This window comes from Ictidomys tridecemlineatus, chromosome 5 (genome assembly GCF_052094955.1).
Source record: "Ictidomys tridecemlineatus isolate mIctTri1 chromosome 5, mIctTri1.hap1, whole genome shotgun sequence".
Taxonomy (NCBI): domain Eukaryota; kingdom Metazoa; phylum Chordata; class Mammalia; order Rodentia; family Sciuridae; genus Ictidomys; species Ictidomys tridecemlineatus.
In genome coordinates, this window is record NC_135481.1 from 145,077,267 (window position 1) to 145,098,077 (window position 20,811).

A 20,811-nucleotide genomic window follows, 5' to 3' on the forward strand; every position below is an offset into this window, starting at 1 on the left:
GTGTGCACTAATCCAATCCAGTCTCCTATCATCTACCCTCTCCCTCTCCTCCCCAATCTCTATTAATTGCTATTCTACACTCAAGTTGACTTTTAAAAAAAAAAATTCTGCAGATTAGTAAGCTCATGCAGAGGCTGTCTTTCTGTGTCTAACTTATTTAATATAATGTCCTCCAGTTCCATCCATTTTGTTGTAAATGACAGAATTTCATTATTTTTTCAGCTAAATAATACTCCATTTTGTAGATAACATCACATTTTTTTTTTACCCATTCACCTGTAGACAGGTATCTGGGTTGATTACATTTCTTAGCTCTTGTGAATAGGATGGCAATAAAAATGGCTATGTGGACTCTCACATTGATGGTGGGACTGCAAATTGGTGCAACCAATTTGGAAAGCAATACAGAGATTCCTTAGAAAACTTGGAATGGAACCACCATTTGACCAAGCTATCCTACTCCTTGGTTTATACCCAAAGGACTTAAAAATAGCATACTACAGTGATGCAGCCACATCAATGTTTATAACAACACAGTTCACAAGAGCTAAAATTGTGGAACCAATCTAGATGCCCTTCAATAGATGAATGGATAAAGAAACTGTGGTAAATACACACAATGGAATAATACTCAGCATTAAAGAGAATAAAATCATGGCATTTGCAGGTAAATGGATGGAGTTGGAGAATATTCATGCTAACTGAAGTAAGCCAATCCCCAAAACCCAAAGACCAAATGTTTTCCTTGATAAGTGGATGCTGATCCATAATGGGGATTGGGGGTAGTATGAGAGGAATGGAGGAATTTTAGATATGGCAAAGGGGAGGGAGGGGGCATGGGGATAGGAAAGATGGTGGAGTGAGATGGACGTCATTACCTTAAGTACATATAAGAAGACAGGACTGGTGTGACTCTACTTTGTGTACAACCAGAGAAATGAAATATTGGGCTGTATTTGTGTACTATGAATTGAAATGCATTCTGCTGTCATGTTTAACAAGTTAGAACAAATAAATAAATAAATGAATCAAGAAAATGGCTGTGGGATCTACAAAGATGATGTGTTTTCATATAAGATTTGCTAATGTTTTGCGAGCATCACTTCTGCAGTAGTGCATCTGGAAGTAACAAAGTCACTCATTCTTTGAAAAAAAAATTAAGGTTATAACTAATATACAAGTTCAAAAGAGTTGAGGTTGTTTTTCTATGACATTGGCTTTTTAAATTATTATTTTGATAATATTTCCATAGCTCTGTCATGATTGGTTTATCTACCTTAGGATTTTTTCAATTTTTTACTTAGCTTTCTTATACCTTCACCCAAAATAGTCATTTCAACATTTTGGTTAGGTCAGTATGCTGCCTTCACACCTCTGAGACCCTGCAGATACTCTTTTCAGTACTCTTAGTTCTGACGCTATTCCATCCAATTTTTCTTTGCTCCTGAATCTGCCATCATCTGGTCTGTCATCTCCACTTGGGGTTCAGCTGTCATTCTAGGACCTCTTGTATTGTGACTCACTACTCCTCTCCTTGTTAGATCTTGTTTTCTCTCTTTCCCACATCTCCCCTTTTCCCAGTTTACTTACTCATTTTGGTGGTGCAAATCCCCTAATAGCTTCCTGATCAGGATATTGGAGGGAAATATTTGGGGGACCTAGCATGTCTGACAATGTTTACATCCATTCTTAAGTTTATTATCTAAGTGGTGTGAGGTGTGGAATTCTAGGGTTTTTTTTTCTCCAGTGTTGATGAATTGTTTTATTGACCTCTGCCTTCTAGTCCAAATTCATTCCAATCCCTGAATTTTCACAGATGACCCATAATCTGCCACCCCTAATTGGTTGGATCTGATGTTTGTTACAAGTATTCTAAAATTTCAAGATGATGTGCCAGAGAGTGAGTCAATTTCCATCTCTCTTGATTGGCAATCAAAGAGCCTTTTCTATCTAGAATCCTGGACCTTAAATCTCTTGAATTATTTCATGGGTGATTTCTACCCTTCTAATTTCTGTTTGCTTCTTCTCAAACTCCCCTTTTTCAGATATCAAAAGTTCAAGATTTGGGGGTGGGGATATAGCTCAGTTGGTAGAGTGCTTGCCTCACATGCACAAGGCCCTGGGTTCAATCTCCAGCACCACAAAAAACAAAACAAAACAAAACAATATTCAATATTTACATTGTACCTTCACATATCATTTCTATTTTTTTTATTTCTTGACATCTGCTTTACTCTGTAAGAAGGTCTATCTTTATTTTTTTAAACTTTCTTTTGAATCAGTTTCCTTCTGCTATTACAACTTCAATTTGTAAAAGACTTTCCTCTTAGTTTGATTTCTAAAGCCTCCTCTAAAAAAAAAATACCATCCTCTTTGTGCTCATCGTTGAATTACTTTCTCATTACTATGGCGATAGGAATGATAGTGTATTTGAAGTGTTCTGTTCTTCCATGTTGCCTGATCTCTTTGTGAATTTTCATCTGTGTTTTTCACGGCAAGACTTCCCCAGTAAAGGCGTTTTCCCTTATATTCTTATCTATAGGAGAGAGAAATTCCCACTATGGAAAGCAGCGTGACAGTTTCTGATATCATGCAAGCCACCAACTGTACTTCTGGATATCTATCCCAGAGAAGTGAAGGCTTGGGTTCCCACAAAATCCTGTACAGTGATGTTCATAACGGCTTCATTCCTAACAGCTGAAACAACCCAAGTGCCCTTCAATCGGTGCTTTAGTCAGCGTTTTTGCTGTTGTGACCAAAAGACCTAACAAGAACAATTTTAGAGGAGGAAAAATTGATTTGGGCTCATGGTTTCAGAGGACTTAGTCTGTATACAGCTAGTTCCATTTCTTGGGGCCCAAGGTAAGGCAGGACATCAAGATGGAGGAAATCAGCTTAGGACATCATATCAGGAAGCGGAGGGCTCTGCTTAACAAGGACAGAATGAATATACATCTCAAAGGCATGCCTGCAGGGACCAACCTGCTCCAGCCACATCCTACCTGTCTACAGTTACCACTCAGTTATCCCCTATCTGTGGATTAATTCACTGGCTGGGTTAAGGCTCTCCCAACTCAACCATTTCACTTCTAAACCTTCTTACATTGTCCCACACATGAAATTTTTGGGGGGAGTAGTTAAATGGTTAAGCAGGTGGCAGTTCACCTGCACCTTGGAATACTACTCAGCAATATAAAAGAACACATTCTTGATGTGCTTAATAATCAAGATGAATTCCCAGGGAGTTTTACTGTGATTAAAGCAGTCCCTTAAAAGGTCACTTACTACAGGATTCCATTTATAGAACATGTTGAAATGACAATGTTATAGCATGAACAGATCAGATGGAAGTGAAAGTCAAAAATGCTTTTTAAGGGCTGGAACTGTGGCTCAGCAGTAGCGCACTTACCTTGCATGTGTGAGGCCCTGGGTTCGATCCTCAGCACCACATAAAAACAAATAAATAAAAATGCTTTTTAAAAAGCAAGAAAAAAATAAAGGTTTTTCAAAGACAAGCAACAACAACAACAACAACACATAAAAACACACATACAGAGAGAGACAAAGAGAAACAGAGATAGAGAAAAACAAAGCGACAGAGCTAATTTGAGCCTGCCTCTTTGGCAGCTTAAGTTTAGTGTGATGTGACCAAAATGTTTAGTTGGGGAAACGGACAATATTAGGCTCTTGTAGTCTTTGTTTTAGAAGAAGATAGTATTTTGTGAGAAAATATCTTTTAAAAACTGTTGCTTGGAAGTCAAACTGCCAGACTTCTGGAGCCACAAGAAAGGGATCAGGCAGAGTGGGGACTGAGGGGTGGGAAGTCTGGGTCCTGCAGCAGCCAGTACCAGAATCCCCTTGGATTCCATATGATACCATCTCAAATATCTCCTGTGTTCCTCAGCCCAAAGATTATTTTTTCTTGCCCATTTCAAAAAGACTGAAGTTCTGATATTTTTCTGGGTTAAGAAGGAATAGTTCACATGGGAATGTGAAATAGGGAGGAGTTGGTGAATCTGACTACTTTTTAACCACACCCTCATCAGTCCCCCTAACTCTTTTTCAAATTTCTTGGGATAGCCTTTTACAGATGCACTGCCTGTTTTTTCTTTTCTCATACACCATGAACATTTCTGTTTCCTGTCCACCAAGCCATTGTCATGTTCCCACCTATCTTTTGGCTCTGAAAATTTTGCTCTTCAGTTCTTTCTGTCCTATGGATTTAAAACTCCACAAGACTTCTTCAGAATATAGTTCTTTATCATCCATTAATGAAAACAGATAAATATGGTAAGTCCAACATTCCTTACTTGAAGCCCCTTGCTGATTATCACTTTCCTTGGTTAGTGAGTCCAGCAGCTGGAAGATAAGAGAGAGAGTCTGGGGCGGGGGGACTGAACTCCAGCTTTTAGTAACTTATCATCTCAGGAATTGCAGGTGTGCTATAAAGGAGGCCTTTTAGTGAGCCGTTGGCCATTGTCCTTCAAGTTAGGGAAAACACAATGGCTGCCAATTTCCTGGTGGCAGGTTTCTGTACAAGATTTGAGTTTTCTGTGTATGGAAAAGTCTATTGGTTTTAAGAATAGAGAGTATTGATTTCCTGTAGCTGACTGTCTGGGTGCATAACCCTGCATGTTTTAGCTATTAGATGTGTTTCTTGGCAGCTTATTAGCTTCATTTTGCTTCGGTTTCCTCCTCTGCAAAGTAGAAATAAGAGTACTTACTCCATGGTATTGATGTAGAATTAACTCAGTAAATAAGGATGTTTAAAACAGAGCCTGGCACACAGTAAGCTTCAGGTAACCATATCTAATTATTGTTTTGTTTTCATCTACTGGCTGTTTTTCCCTTGTGACTCCTGCCTGAATGAGTGAAGTGCAGTAGTTGGAGGAGAGAGTGGGAAATATTACAGGATGCCCTGGTCTTGAGCCAGATGTCTCCCAGATGTGGAGAAGGGAAAGGGGCTGGTTTATTGATAAGCATCAATCACTTGTGGAGTGGCAAGGTATTCTGCTTTCTGGTGATGAAGCAGTGAACAGAAAAGCAACAACCTCAGCTTCCTGGACTTCACAGCCCACGTTTCCATAGTTATATGGAGATGCCTATAAAAACATTTCCATGTTTCTTGTAAAACTTAATACAACAGCACTTCTTGCACCAAGTCACAGAAAACCCTAGAGGACAACTGCTAACAGGATGCGCAGTCTCAGGTGTTTTTCTTGAGGCTAAACTTCCTTGTTTACCCATTGGAAGCCATATTGTTTTGCTGTCTCTCCAATTTCCTTTCCTAAGTGCTGGCTTTGAGCGTCTGCTTCTGATGTATTTTGTCTTTCTGGGATCCCTTCTCTGACTTACCTCCCTCCTTACGAAATCCCCACAGCACCCTCTCTTCACACTCTTCATGTCTAGGATGTCCTATCTGTAGGAGAGAGAGCCTTCCAACATAGAGCCGAATCCCTTTACCCTTGGCCCTGGCCTGTGGAAGGGAAATTGGGTACACAGAGACTGTTACCAATCTGGAAGGGAAGAATCACATCTGGGATATTCTCCAGGCTAATGCCCACCATCACAATCCTCACCGGGGAGCCTTGTAACAAACTTATTGACTTGCCCCCATCCCCTGCAAAATCATTATCATAAAGCAAACCATTCAGAAAAGAAGCACATACCCTTCTAAGGAAGAAATGGTCCATGAATTTGGGCTGGCAACTTGTAAAGGAGGTAACACCACTTCCATATGTCTTCTGAGAAGCCTCAGGAAACTCATGCTGCTCGCATCAGGACTCTGGATATTATATGATTTGTTGCTCAGTGGGAGGACATTTAAAATTCCTGAAGGAAAGTACTTGGCATCAATAATCTCAAGTGTGTGCTACACGGTAGGCTGGAGAGCAGAGAGCTGTTTTGCTCAGGGCTCTTGCTCCACATGGTGTGTTTTGCGTGGCTCTGCAGCTGTTGTCCACATTTCCTGCATCTCTATAGGACAGGAGACCCAAGGTAGTATAAAGAAAGTGGGAAGATGGTATGCAGAGTATATCCAATGTCTGGAGCCTTTTGCTCTTGGATGCCTTCACAGCTTGCTCCATGACTGAAGGGCACATAAGAGGCCACAATCAGAACATACCCATTTTGTTGAAGGGAGTAATCTGCATCTTGCTCCAGGGCATGTACTTCATACCCCTTTGACGAATAAGTTGCGTTTGTGTACCCCTCTGAGTCTCCAGGAAGAAGCTCCAAGTGTGTGTGTGTGTGTGTGTGTGTGTGTGTGTGTTTTGTTGCCTGCATCACAGTTGAGTTCAAGATCTTCAAGCATAATATCTAGTGGGGGGAGGAGCAGAAAGTAGGAGATGAGGATTAATAACTGATATAGTCCTTATCTCTTCCTATTCAGACCCCTGTCAGTGGCATACTCAGCGACATATAGCACTGCCATTTCCAGATGTTTCTCTGACACTCTACCAGGCTGTAGGCTCTTGGAGGATGGAATCACAACAGGAACACTCATATGTTTTAAGAGTGTCTGGTTCTGTGTGTGTTTAATGAGTGGGTTAATTGCAATACTCAGAGTGGCTGCAAGATCTTTTCCTGTCCCTCAATGAGCATTGAGCTAGGATCCCGTCCACATAGGTCCCAGTCTTGACTTAATGATTCATAAACTGCTAATTTGGGCAAGTCATTTCTCCTGAAGTCCTGGTTTGCTCTGCTGTGGAAATGAAAAAAAAAAAAGTGGTTCGTATGGTTTAATTCAGCTCAAATATGCAGCAGATGAAGGGACCCGGTGCCTGCTTTCCTGTAGGTCCTAAATGTGAATTTGTGAGTGCTGCAGGCTGGCACATTCTCCGCCTGTAAAACCAGGGAAAGAAGTAAAGAGTCGTGATGATTTAAATTCACACAGTGGACCCAATGGGAAGGCACAGTGTCACACTTCTGTTGCACAAAGTCAGTAGTTGTTAAAGATAATGATGGTCGTTAGCGCCCAGCCTTCGGGAACACCCTCCCTGCCAGTTCCCAGCACAGGGCTGCATGCGGGCTTCAGGCTTCCCCTCCAGTTGGATTGGCTTTTCTCTTGAGTGTGACTGAGGACTGTCTTCAAAATGAATTGGAAAATTACTTTCTCATTCCTCTCTCCCAGAAGCAGTCAACTGAGGTTCGGCATTCACAATATGCTTGTTGAATTATACGTGAGCCTGATCTGACAGAATTGTTCTCCCTGGGCAGGAATGGACTCTGGCTTCCAACAGCACTTTCATCTCTTTCTCCTTCCAACCCGGATGCTTCCTTACGCTGGTATCAGGGTTCAAGAATGAGAAAGCCACTTGGGTTTCCACCAACACGCCCACACCATCCACTCTCTGGCCTGAGTGGAAGGCCCCGGTGCTGCTCAGGCAATCATTTTGCACATGGAGGCAACTTTATAAGTCTCAGTTGTATCAATTAAAGCACAGTTATGTGAGAGAGGTTGCCTTTTCTTTCCAAGGTCTCTTACTGGGTGAAATATGGACTTCCCTGTGACTTTCTGCCTTCCTCTGGGCTCTTTCTGCATCTCTCGTCTGTCTGGTGTGTGTGTTTTTGTGATTGCATGCTTCAGTCGGCATTTGAGTGATATGTCCCTTTGACTGGCCAGTCTCTTTCCCATGGGACAGTGAACTCCTATGGGCAAGGAGTGAGCCTCATTTGCGTGAGCCTCTTCTGTGCCTACCGTAGCTCAGCATTTATTAGACCAAGTTAATCCTCCATGCCGCCCTATGATCATCTTTCAGATTGTACTGGATTTGGGGAATCTTCTATAATCACCCTAGTTTGCCTGTACCTCCTATAATTTATACATCCGTGTGAAAAAGAAATACAAGAAAAAGAAAACAGTGTGTTGCAAACTCTCATTGTTGCTGAACAGGCCGGCTTTTGTTTTATTGAGTGTGCCTCAGGTGCCATCAGGTATTTCCACATGGGGAGGTTTTGGAAACATTTAATTTTCTGTAGTTTGATCTTCCCTGCTAAATGTCAAAATGTTTTTAAAAAAAGATCTTATGATCCAATCCTTTATAGGTGCAACGCATGAAATATGCATACATTTCTCTTTGTTATTGTATATACATGGTCTTTTATTATAAACATTTGAAAAAGTCAAACCAATGGTATTTTTATTTTAGAGTGTTATTTCCCTCCTCTAATTCAAAATGAGAAAGAAAAATTGCATCAGGTCAGTAAGATTTGATGTGGCCTAAACCTCCCTCTTAGCGCAGGGTTGTGCATGTTGGCGCAGCTGATGCTGTTTGAATCCTTTTCCAGGGGTCTAAAGAACACATGCAAGGAATGGAAAGGGGCACTGCATATTGGAATCCAGAAGGAGAGAAAGAGTTAAGTGACCATCACCAATTACAGCCTAGGAGGGGGTGATTAAGATCAGAATTGCAGGGAGGTTTTTAATTTAGCTGCCTAGAGCAGCCACCCCCAATTGCACCAAGCTCATCAGATCATACACCTGGCTCCATCCCTTCACCCTGCACTGCCACTCAGAGCAAATGTATCAGAAAGGGCACCAAATAGATTGTGTGGTGCAGCACCCTTTGCCTGCATATCTACTAGAGCCCCTGTACATTTTATTAGAGCAAGCAAGGGGGACCAATCAAGTTTAAAGCAAGCAAACCAAGAAACTATACAAGGGAAAGTTTGAATTATGACTTGGTGCCATGCATCCAATTTGTGCAGCTCCTTCCTGTTGCCAACATGTATCAACAGAGCTGTGAATGGTGTTAAGACACAGCTTTGCTTTGTGGCTCTCTGAATTTTCTTCTGCAGACTGCGTAGCCTATGTCTTTTTCATACATTTCATCTGAAGTTCATTCACCCTGCACCAATTTCTTTCTAATGCTATGTATAACACTGGGAGGTAATGCATATCATACTGATAAAACGTGTGGTTGATGTGAAGGGTTACTTTGAAGATGTGTGCCAGCGAGTGAACTTCCTTTAAACTATAATGACATAGCAGTGCCATTAAGGGAGAATGACCCTCTAGTAATAGTGCTTAGAGCTCCTTCCATCTCAGCACTGCAAACGGTGTGCCTGGCACTGTGTGAGATGTTTGCCTGCATCACCTCTAATTCTGAGAACACCTGGATGTGGGTTCTGTTATCCTCAATACATTGCACTTAGGAGGAAAAAAAAGAAGGGGGGAAGAGTGTTTGCCTATACACATTCTCATGAATGTTATATACACTACTGAGGTACACGTATTAAGAGGTCCACACACCCATGAATTATATATATAGGGCCAATATAATTGAACTTCATATTAGCATAAACCCAGTATAAATATTTATAAATTAATGTTTAATTAACATGGTGGTTTAAGCAGGTTTTTATTAGTAATATGTAGCTAATGACACTGTAAAGTTTCAGAACTGTGTACTAAGTGTGTGTTTGTAAAGTTAATAAGTCTATCTTTCATTGGGGGAAAAAATAAAAAGCCAAAGTTGAAATAAGGACCCTATGCAACATTTCTTATGTTTTTCCTGATAATCTATTCTTGAGTATGAATGTGGGCCCATAGTTAACTGTTCAAGGCCTCTTAATTAAATTAGGAATAATGAAATATTTTCAAGATTCCTATTAAGAACGTTTACTGATGAGTACAGTTTATTCTTTTTAGACTAGAGCTTGACTTAATTCAACATTCTGATTACATTGCCCTATCATAGTAGGGTGGCCTCGTCAAAATAATGATAATTCTCAATTCAGTACTTTGAAAACAGCCAACTTTTCTTCTTGTTTAATAGGCTCCAAATCAGTAAACTAAATTAATCAGTAAAGTGTTCAGCTCAAGTAATGTTGTGTTTTCAATTCAAATTTTTTACTTTGTAAATCTATCTATTCATCATGTGCTCTAAGGGAAGGTGTTCAATGAGGTCATTTGACTCCCTCTCAACAAAATGCCTGAAAAGATTTGTTATTCCATCTAGTCTTTCTTACTTTGTTGACAGGTAAAATATTTGCACCCTTTAAAAGCTAAAGATTTAAACTGTTCTATTGAACACATGGTACACTCACACTAAATATATATGTGCACACACATGCATGTATATATGTACACACACCACACCACAACACACATAAAATCACTGAACATTTTAAAAACACATGAGTAAATTAAAAACAACAACAACAACAACAACTATACTATAGCCCTGAAGAATTTTTTTTTCAGGAAGCTCTAGGTTTAATTGTCTTTTATATTTCTGGAAGACTCTATTCTATTTTTTTATTCTAGATTTTTCTCATTCCTGATTGTACAATCTGTTTCTGACCAAGTACCTCAGACCAGTTTATAATAAAAAACTTCCCAACATGAACAACACTCAAAGAAAATTAATGTTAATTGTTTTTTAAAAAAAATTGTATGTAACTAGAATTGAGCAAATACATTAGGCAATTTATGGTTCAAATTTATGTTGTCTTTTGAAAAATCTAAAAAATGTTCATGAATTATAATCATATTTCTATTAACTCTTTTTAGGGTATGGTATAAAGGACCAGTTAATTATTTCAATTTATAATGTGATGTATACATATGTAGGGAAATGTTAAAATAATACCAAAATGAATAACATGAATTAAAGTTACAAAAGAGTGAGTTTTGATCTCCCCATTGCTTTCAGTCACTACAAACAAAATACTGGTAATACTTTCACTTATTCCTAGTACTAGTTACAGTTCCTTAATATTTTGAAAAGTTTATAAAGAAATAGCAACTAACAGCAACTCCAAATAATAAAAAATAGTTTCAAATTTTAATATAGCAGATTATTACTAAAATATTGAATTAAATGATTTTAAAGACTGAGATTTTTAGAAAAGGACAATATAATAAATAATTTAAGAATGGCAAGATTAAGTATATTATAATATTATAAAATAATATATCTATGCTTAAATCCATTAAAATATGAAGCAGTTTGAATACATGAAATAAATACATTTTTTATAGTTTAATGCTGAAGAAGCATTATTTATGAAAAACAAATAGTGCTATTTTTATGTTTTCTAATAAAGTCAAAATGACTTTATGTTTCAATAGAAACAATGATTCTTTTGTGTTCATAATTTAAATTTCAAGAAGTAGGAATTCTTTTGTTTGTCCTCAATATCATACTCATATTTATTAAATTTTTAAAAAATTCCTTCTCTTTAAGTTGTAGATCTAAGTGACATAGAATTCAGAATATTGTTTTTCATATTTTTATGAATCTAGATTCTTGTAAATAAGTGAAATGATTCCATCAAAATTAATTTAATCAAAGCAATTGATTAAACCTGTAGATCTCTTTTAATAGTATTAAACTAAATTATTGTAATCAAAGTTTGACAATTACATTATTTATTTTAATATATACAAAACTTTATTTTCCTTTTTAAATATATTTTAAAGAATATATTTTGATATTTGAAGAAATTAATTTTAGGCAAATTTGAATATGTTTCTTATGGTAGACTATAATACAATAAAAATAAATCTAATCTCATGCAGACTCGGTAATTTTTGCCCAGACAATCAAAGTTAGAGAATTTAAGTGATAACTTTTTTTTTTATTCTATTATAATTTAAGAAAAAGTCTCCTTCATAATTACAATTCCATGTAAAAAAAATTCAACTACAGTATATATTACTAGGACAACAAGAATATGGAGGTAATTTACAATATTTTTGAAATGGTTTAGCATTAATATTATAATAGTCCATTGGAAGGCAATTGAGGGAGTTCTTAGAAAAAAATGATTTATGGGTTGTAGTTTGATTTTATAATTTTGTGAGTTTAAATAATTTGTGATTTTAAAATGTGTTCCATTTTAGAAAATTGTGATGAGATATTATAATTTCAGTTTCTACAGTCCATAATAATTATAAAATATAGGTAAATGATTCAAACATATCTCCATCTATTGAATTAAAAATAAGACATAAGTAACAACTTTAAAATTTTTCTCATTTTTATCTTAGACTTACTTTTGTATTCTAAATCATTTGTACAGGCCACATAGCAGTGTTAGTTAATAAAGATGTAAGAACGTTTTTCAAAGTATGACTATGCTAAAATTCTGTATAAATATCATGGCCAATAAAGAAACCAAGAAAACTTTGCCATTTTAATCTTGTTTCTTCTTAAAAAATAGTACTGTAGCAGAGAATTTCGCTTGAAGGGCAAAAAAGCCTGAGCTGAATAAAAGTGAATTTTTTTTGTTCCTCATTCGTTTGTGTCAGTATTTGCCCATGTGTATTCTGTTTGACTATTTTCATTTGTAAAAGTATTTCATGAAAGCCTTCAAGATTCAGTTTAGTTTATTTGTTAATACTTTTGGAGACTTATTTAAGTATTTGCAGGCAAATGAAGCATAGGGTTTTAAAAAATAGCTGTAAACATTCAACAAAATGTCTCTTTCTTCAATTTGTAGAATTTTCAGTAATGTTAATTATTTTAAAATACCTTTTAAAGAGGCAAAATTTCCAAAGATAAATGTGCATTTTTTTTTTTTTGGCCACAGACTCATCCTTGTTTCTTAATTTAAATCTTCTTAGCAGACAGAAATCAGTTTTCCAAACAAAACATATTTAAAGTATAAGTACTTTTATTTTCTTTGATTGCCATTATTTGCAAATCTCCAAAGCAAAAGTAGAACAACAGGTAAATAATTGATCTTTTTGGGTAAAACATTTTGATAGTTTAATAATTAGATATCAGTTTGATGAATACTAAGCTAATATTCTAGAATATCTAATATCTTAATATGTTTCACATAAAATGAACATTCTAAACTAAAAATAAATAGCACTGACATCTTAAGACATTTTTTCTTATTTTTATATCACATCTATAAACTTTAATTTATGTCTTCAGATTAGGTTGCTAACAGCTTAATTTTTTTCCACTAAAGTAATTAGTATAATTAATTATTCAATAATTGAAATGCAGGTTAACCAACTTCTTCCATATATAAAAGTTAAAAAAATGTCCTTCATTCAAACTGTGAACTCTAAGCCTATAAAACTCTTCAAAGAACCCCAAGATATCAAGCAATCTTTTATTTAGCTAAACCTACCCCCCACCTTCACTCTTATTCATTCTTAAATACTCAGTATGCTCAGAGCTTGGAAAAAAGCTAGAAAGCCTTAATGGATCACTGATTTTAACTAAAGAGGTAGGTGCATATCCCTTATAAATGAATTCAAAACAATTTTTGTTTTATCATTAATAGTTTTCATCAAATGAAAACAAGCTTCTTAGTGTAGGGGAATAAAGTCTTGAATAGGGTGCTTATTAGCATATCTTTTCTTATAAACTCAAGGACAAACATTCTAAAACAATATCTATTACATGGGGACAATGTTGCAGTTTTTTTTTTTTTTCATTTTCCAATATTCCAGCAGTGGACTTCCTTTGAGCAAAGGGTAATATAACCAAAGTACAAAGTGAAGGACACAGGAAAAACAGCAGGAACACATAAAATCAATTTAAGAAAAACAATATTTAATCTTGTCGTAGTTTAAAGCTAATGGAGTGAATGCAGTGTGGCCTTTCATTTTTCATGAGGTTTCTGTTCTCAGTGTAGGTTGTATGCCATTGAAAATGTGTTTATGAATAAGGATAATGAAGTGCAGATTTGAATTTTGGTCTGGCCAGTAGGTGATGTATTTTAAAGATATCTATATATTTTAGGTAAAGTAATAATCAATAGCAAAAATAATGTCCAATGCCATGGTAAAGTTTCTCAAGATTAAAAAAATAGACAAACCAGGTAGGGCTTTAGATTTCTCTGCCTTAAATATCTGCATAATATCTTTTAGAAGGCACATACCCTCTTAAATTTATGTCATTTTCTGTGAATAATTATGAATGGCAAACATCTCTGTTAGTTTTCCCCTTAAGCTTTCAGAAATGTATGATAATTTGGAAACTGACAATGAAATAAATTATGTATCTTAACTAAAACAGGAAAAAGGACAATTTCCATTTTTAGCTAAAAGAGAAACTTCAATAGCATTAAGTCAGAGATGATAAAGAATTACTTTATTTTTATGCTAATTTTCATTCCCCCCCTTTTTAGAATAGGATACTAAAAAATCTTTGATTTTGGAAGAACTGAACCAATCATCAAACAGGGCTGGGATGACTTGTGCAATATTGATCTTATAATCACATCTATGAGGACAAAAATTGATCTTATAGTGTGTAAATGTAAGATCTTGTCAAAAGAATATCTTTGCAATAACTGTCACTATATTTTTTAAAAAAGCATTTCCATAATAACTATATAAGATTGGTTTAATTGTTGTATGTGAAAAACATTTTTTATAAAAATCTGTAACTTATGTTTTTTATTTGAAACAAAAAAAATTTAAAGCAGTATAATTGAATGCACTGATTAAAATAATTCTTCACATATTTTCTTTGCCCTCTTTATGTTTCTGACCTTGTTACCTTTTAGCATCTTGGTTTGTAAGTTTAGGATCTTTATTTTTTGAATCCTTTATCTTTTAAATACATCATTCCGAGGTATTGCCAAGTCCAACTGAAGCAGTAATCACACCTCAAGAAAGACAGTGACAGTTTCTTTTTCTAACTTGTTCAGTAAAAACAGGTAAGGACATGGACAAGTGTGTTATGACCCCAGTAGGTCAGTAGCTTTTGCATCTGACATCTGTCAGACAGAAACAAGCAAGAGATGCTCTTATCAATTACAGGAGATCACCGATAGCACTGAGAAGTTGGGGTGATGAAAAGGCTTCCATTTCTTTCTTTATTTTTCCTTTTTTAAGAAGCTATCTGTATCTATTAGAAGGGACTGATAAAAAGACTTGAAAATGCTTACAGGGCAAAACAAGAAAAAACATATATAAGAAAAATAGTGTTGGGAGCATTTCATCCCTTTCCTTAGCAAATAGAGGTTTAGGGACAGAAAGCTTTCATTATCTTCTAAGGCTTCTGTTATATATCAGCACAGCATTATATACCAGCAAAATTAAGCACCAGGACCAACAAGGATTAAAGATCTCAACTGTCCTGGTTACCTAATTAAATGTCAACAGTTGGAATATTAAAGAATATCTTGAATCAAATAGAATTTATTTTTATATAATTTTTGCTCAAATCAAATTTTATTCCCTAACCTTGTTACTGAAAAGCTAGAAAGGCACATGGCAATTTTCTTCAGGTATAAAAACAGTTCTTAAGGGGAAGGAAACTCTTCTGCTAATGAAAAAAGGAAAATTGTGTAGTCTGTCTTTCTCTCTAATTTACATGATTTCTTTTAAATAAAATCATTTACTCAGTGACAGTAAATGCAACCAGCAGATGTTTGGTTATTTGTTGAGACAAGACAGTATATTAACTGATGGAAGTATCAATTGCAGTTATTAAAATAGATGCTACTTAGGAGAACTGTGGGATTCAGAAATAATTATTCATATAATTAGAAATTGGAAATGAGTCAACAGGAATTGTTTTGGCATAAAAAAGACATTTGAAATGACTTTAAGTATGGTTCTACCAAAGTATATCCAATGCATGCAATATAAACATTAAATTTGCTGTTTCATTTCTAAGATCATACTGTGATCTTTGAAACATTGGATTTGGTGCAAATAAAAATCCTGGGTAAATTACATGTATTCTACGGCAACACTTTATCTGGATATATTCAATGCTGGATATATGTCAAAATTTATTTTTTGCTCAATAACTTTCATATCCATTTGGTCAAATTGTTGTCTATTAGTTGATAGGACTAGTGAATAGATAGAAGACATTTAACATCCCTTATTGTAGGCAATTATGTAATTCTCCTTTTTGCCTTTAAAAATATAGCATAGAAGAAAATATCAGAATAAGTAGTCATATGCTAAAGAACTCAGAATAAATTATTGCACAACGTAAGAATAGGAACTCCTCTGTGAACATATTGTATCAAAATTAGCATCACCACGGAACAGTTACTTGGATTCAGCCCATCTGAAAGACTTGAAAACTACTTAGAATGTACTAACTCTATAAAACACGCTGTCACCATCCCCTGAAAATTCAAACAGTTTTGTTCATCAAGGATTTCATCTCCACATTAAACCAAGGCCAAATCAGAAAGGCTATGATGCTGAAGCACCCCGAAACATTTGTTAAGCAAAGTCAAAATTAATGACAAACAAAATCAAGTTTTCTTTGTGGTTGATTTTTCAGGCAGCTGCATCCAAATATAAAAGAGCCATCAAAGAAAGATATCCATTAATTATTAACTCCGAACAACTTCAGAAAGCAGAGCCCTTAAACCTCCATTGACATCATTCTGCCAGTCTCCTAATCTCTGCAAGTTGTTGGTAAGAGTTGCATTATACACAGCATGTTATCAATCCTGCCTTTAACAACTGGGGCTCCAGAGCTGTACACTGCCGCCTGGAAGACCACACGAGAGAAGCTATGATTTCTGCAGAGACATCTTTAAGAAACGTTTACAATCTCACATTCTGAATAATCTCCTGGGTTACTTTACCTCTCTCAACCACACAATAGGGTGTCAATAGCCTAATGGCAACATTCACCATGCAGAAATCCATCCAGGTTTGTTTTTTTTTTTTTTTTTTTTTTTGGGTAGAAGTAGAGAATAACTGATGTGATTAAAATGCTGTGTCACCCTATAGCTTAACCCAGTTAAATCTATAGATTATTCCTGGGCTTCTTCATTATAGAGTAGAAGAAAAGACTCTAGTATAAGTGACTTTGATAAAATGTGGAAGTATAGGACATTGCCATTCAAGCTAGTGAGATAATGTAGATTATTCTGAATGACTGGTAGTGCTTTCATGGATTTGCATCAAAGTTAACTATTTTTTACATTTGCAAGATTCTTTTGCCTGTATGCAAATATTGAGTGAAATTTAATTTTGATGCAAATATCCCGTAAAATATGTTAATATTTACAATTTTAAGTTCAGATCTCTACTGAGACATAAAATTCTGAGGCCGGAATATAAGGAAATAAGTATTTTTTTTTGTTCATTTTGTCTTTTTATAATTTGGCATCATTTTAGCCAACTGATTCAGTATTGTGCAAGTACAAAGAAATAAAATGTTCACGTAGTATGTGTCTAACCTTCATGTTGGTGAGAGATTTTTTAAAAAACACCTTAAAATGGAAGTCAAAATGAATATCTGCCTATCAGCTAAACTTTTGATTTTTGAGGTTACTTTCTGCAGACATATCTCCATGGAAAGAAACAGCTGTAGTAGGATGTGGAGGACCAATATTTTCAGACACTTTAGCCTGTACCTCCCTTACCCTGTCTCCATTTATCTTTTTCTTGCTCTGTCTTCTAAAAATCTTATCAGAGTACAGAGGAAGAAAATGTCTGATCAAAATAAATGTGCCACAGCCATTACACCTCATGGAAAATACCAGCACATGAGAATAAAAACATGAAAGCAATCAACAGTACGGAGGACAGATAACACACATTTATTAGAAGATCAAGTTGATTTATCATAAACGTCCCAACCTTTCAGTTATAATCCATCTGACCACCCGCAAATTCTTCAGTTCATCACTTTATATGACACAACTAGAATGATTAGAAATCAAAATGTTAACTTTTCTAAACCAATCTAAAAAGAACAGGATGAGGAGAAGTGTGGATCTGTGTGATGATTCACATTTAAAGGTTTTATCTCTTTACTCTATTTGATTAAAGGCCTTGTATTGAGTTAAGCAGCAAATCCTGCAGAATAATTAGTGGCTGTTAGTCCCCCCCCCAACCCTGCCCACCGCTCCCCCCCTTTTTAAATGAAAGCTTAAATGGGGGAAAATGGAATGTCAGTCAGAAACTGGTTCATACCAATCATAATAATTATAATCTATTAGAATTAAGCCATAATCATTAGAATTTCTTCTTTTCTCCTACCTTTGATGGCCTGTTTCATCTGTTTCATTAAAGCTGTAATTTTTACAGATGCTCTTGATGTTCCTATGTTTTCATCAGAGTCTAAGGCAGCTAAAGGGAAAAAAATAGCTCTTTGCCTATAGAAATATATGTTAATACATTAGTTACTTGAAGCAAGCAAGTTTTGCAATATGTGTGTCTGGGTGTCTATAGTTGTCTTTATTTAGGCCTGTCCAGCATTTTGCTGTGTTCTCCTCTTGCCCGGCAGCTGGACCCTGACCTTCAAGTTCTTTTTTTTTAACTAAGAAAAAGAAAAAAAAAAAAAAAGAATTCTTTTCAGATCCCAAGTTCCCCCCTTCTTACCCTCCCACTGACACCATCCTATTCAGAACCGGAGATAACTTTATTCATCTATACATCATTGTATCAAATTCAATAGGCAAACTGCTTCAACATGCCTCAGAGCTGGACAGGACAGTTATGTCTTCATTCCCTTCACCCTCCCCAGCCAGCCCCCAGCGCAATGAGATTTTTACCACCGTCTTTTCAGGCATGAAATGAGCACAGTTACGAAAAAATAATTTCAAACAAGTGTTTTACTACTCTGTTGGGTCACTGTAGATATATTTTCCTGCAAACTCCTCAATTAGATGGAATATATTACCACCAGGCTGAGTTGCTTAGAATCCTCTCTAGATAATTCATGCTGGAAAGGAAGAAGGGGATCTGTTTATTCATTAAGTTCCTTAAACTGCTGGTGTAGATTTTGATGAAAAATGTGCTTGCCTCGCAAGTGTTTGCGTTAGTATGAAATTAAGAGCGTCAAACCTCATAAAGTAACACACATGGCACAAATCACACAAAGAGCTGAAAGGAGAAATGCTGTTAACAACAGCAACTGAAGTAAATATCCTGTTCTCAGAAAACAAAATATGTCTGTCTTCTGATCAATTTTGAAAGAGTGAAATTAACACTTTTTCTTGTCTCCTATATCCCCTGTAGGCTCTATGACACTTTAACTTTTGGGAGTTTGGAATTCTTAAAAGAGAAAAATAGAACTTACTTAATGTCAGGAACATCAAATAAGTGTTTGATGTTGGATGCCCTTGCTACAAAATCAGCCTACTGTCTCCAATCCAGAGGACTGGGTATCAGATTAGTTTTCCGGGTGGGAACTGGTTTGCATATGTGGATTCCCAATGAGGGAGTCAGTCAGCAGGCTTGAATAGACAAAATAGTCCTTTTCTTCCAAAGGTGGATTTCTTTTTGAAACCTACATCAGGATTCTTTCTCAGACAAAAGTTCCTTTAGGACTCTAATGTTTAAAAAAAAAAAAAAAACATCAAAAAATCTTGGTCAAAATGGATCTGAACTCAATCGCACATCCTTGTCCATTCCTAGGATGCTCCCCTCCCCCATATCAGAATGCAAAGCCTGAAAGAAAGTTGAATGATTAAAATTAAATAGAGCATCTAAAGTCCTTAAACCAGCTAGCCATTATAAAACATTCTAGATCCTGGAGATAGAAAAGGAGAAAGATCTTTTTTTTAAAGCACAGTTACATCATTGACTAGGTGTTTTCTACTCTAGCTCCTATGTGTTTATGTAGCGGGTGTTACAGACATTTGGAAGGATTTGAGAGTTTCAAAAGAGAGAAGTTTATACATTAGTGCTGCAAGTTGCAAAACACTGTTGATATTCAAATGTTTATTGTGCAAAATCTGGGATAAGCTTCGGCATGAGGGCCCCTTTAAGTGCCTACAACTCCTGCTAATTCCCCTCAGCATTGAGGCGCGCACAAAGGCCTTTAATCCAATTCCACTTTTTTTCAGAAAGCCTATGCTATTTTCTCTCACATAAACTAACAACACTACCCCATCACACTGCAGAGTGGGTCAAAGAAAAAGCGCTCTCTGTTTATACTTCACCAACACTTTGTGTTTCTTGGGTAAGCATGGCATGGAACTTTAAGTGGTTCCCCAGGCCCCACGACATCTTTAGGGGGGAAAAAGCCTTCACGAATGAAGGTGGTAATTTTTAATGATGAAAAATGTACTAGGATGTTAAGCATTCTCTTCATCCGTTATCTGTGAAAAGAAATTGATCGACTGAGCCACATTCTTGCACTTCTGATTTAAATGATAGAAGTCCGGCTTACTTTGATAAGGTAGCATGCACATTTTGATAAGGAGGTATTATTTTTCTCTAGACTGTTGGTTCTCTCCCTCTCTCTCCTTTACTCCTCTATATCTTCCTCTCTCCACCCTCCATGTCATATCCCCAGTGACTTTCATAATTTTCTGCAGGAATTACTTAAGGTCACATAGGCAAAACTCATTTCTTTTCTCTCAAAAAGAGAAATTGATCCAGCCCAGATTTTAGACATTTTTTTTTTTTGCACCTGTAATTTTGGTGACCATTTCTAATTTCAGGTGGAAATATTGCTAAAAAATAATACCTGTAGTTGGCACTGGAAATCAGGCATTTGCCTCTGATTGTGACTATACAAGTGCCCAATTACTCTAGTAATTAAGTAACTGTGGGTACAATTAGAAATGACCATGATTTTGCCCCAGAACAGAATTATAGGGATGGGAACAGGAAGCCAAAATGAGAGTGTGTATGAGTCGATTCAAGAGTTGTACTTGGGCAATTGGTGTCACCAAAAATCAAACCACATAGAATTCTGTATCCTAATTAGAGAAAAAGATGTCTTGTTTCTATTGATTTCTATTCACGATGTCAAACCGATGAAGCATGTATTAGCTACTTTTGAATGTCCCCACATTTCCATAAAATCTATTAGAAGAAATTCTGGAGGACAAATTTGAAGTTCCTGTGTTTGGAATCAAGGCAGCAAACCTTATATTTTTGTCCTGAGAGATTAATTT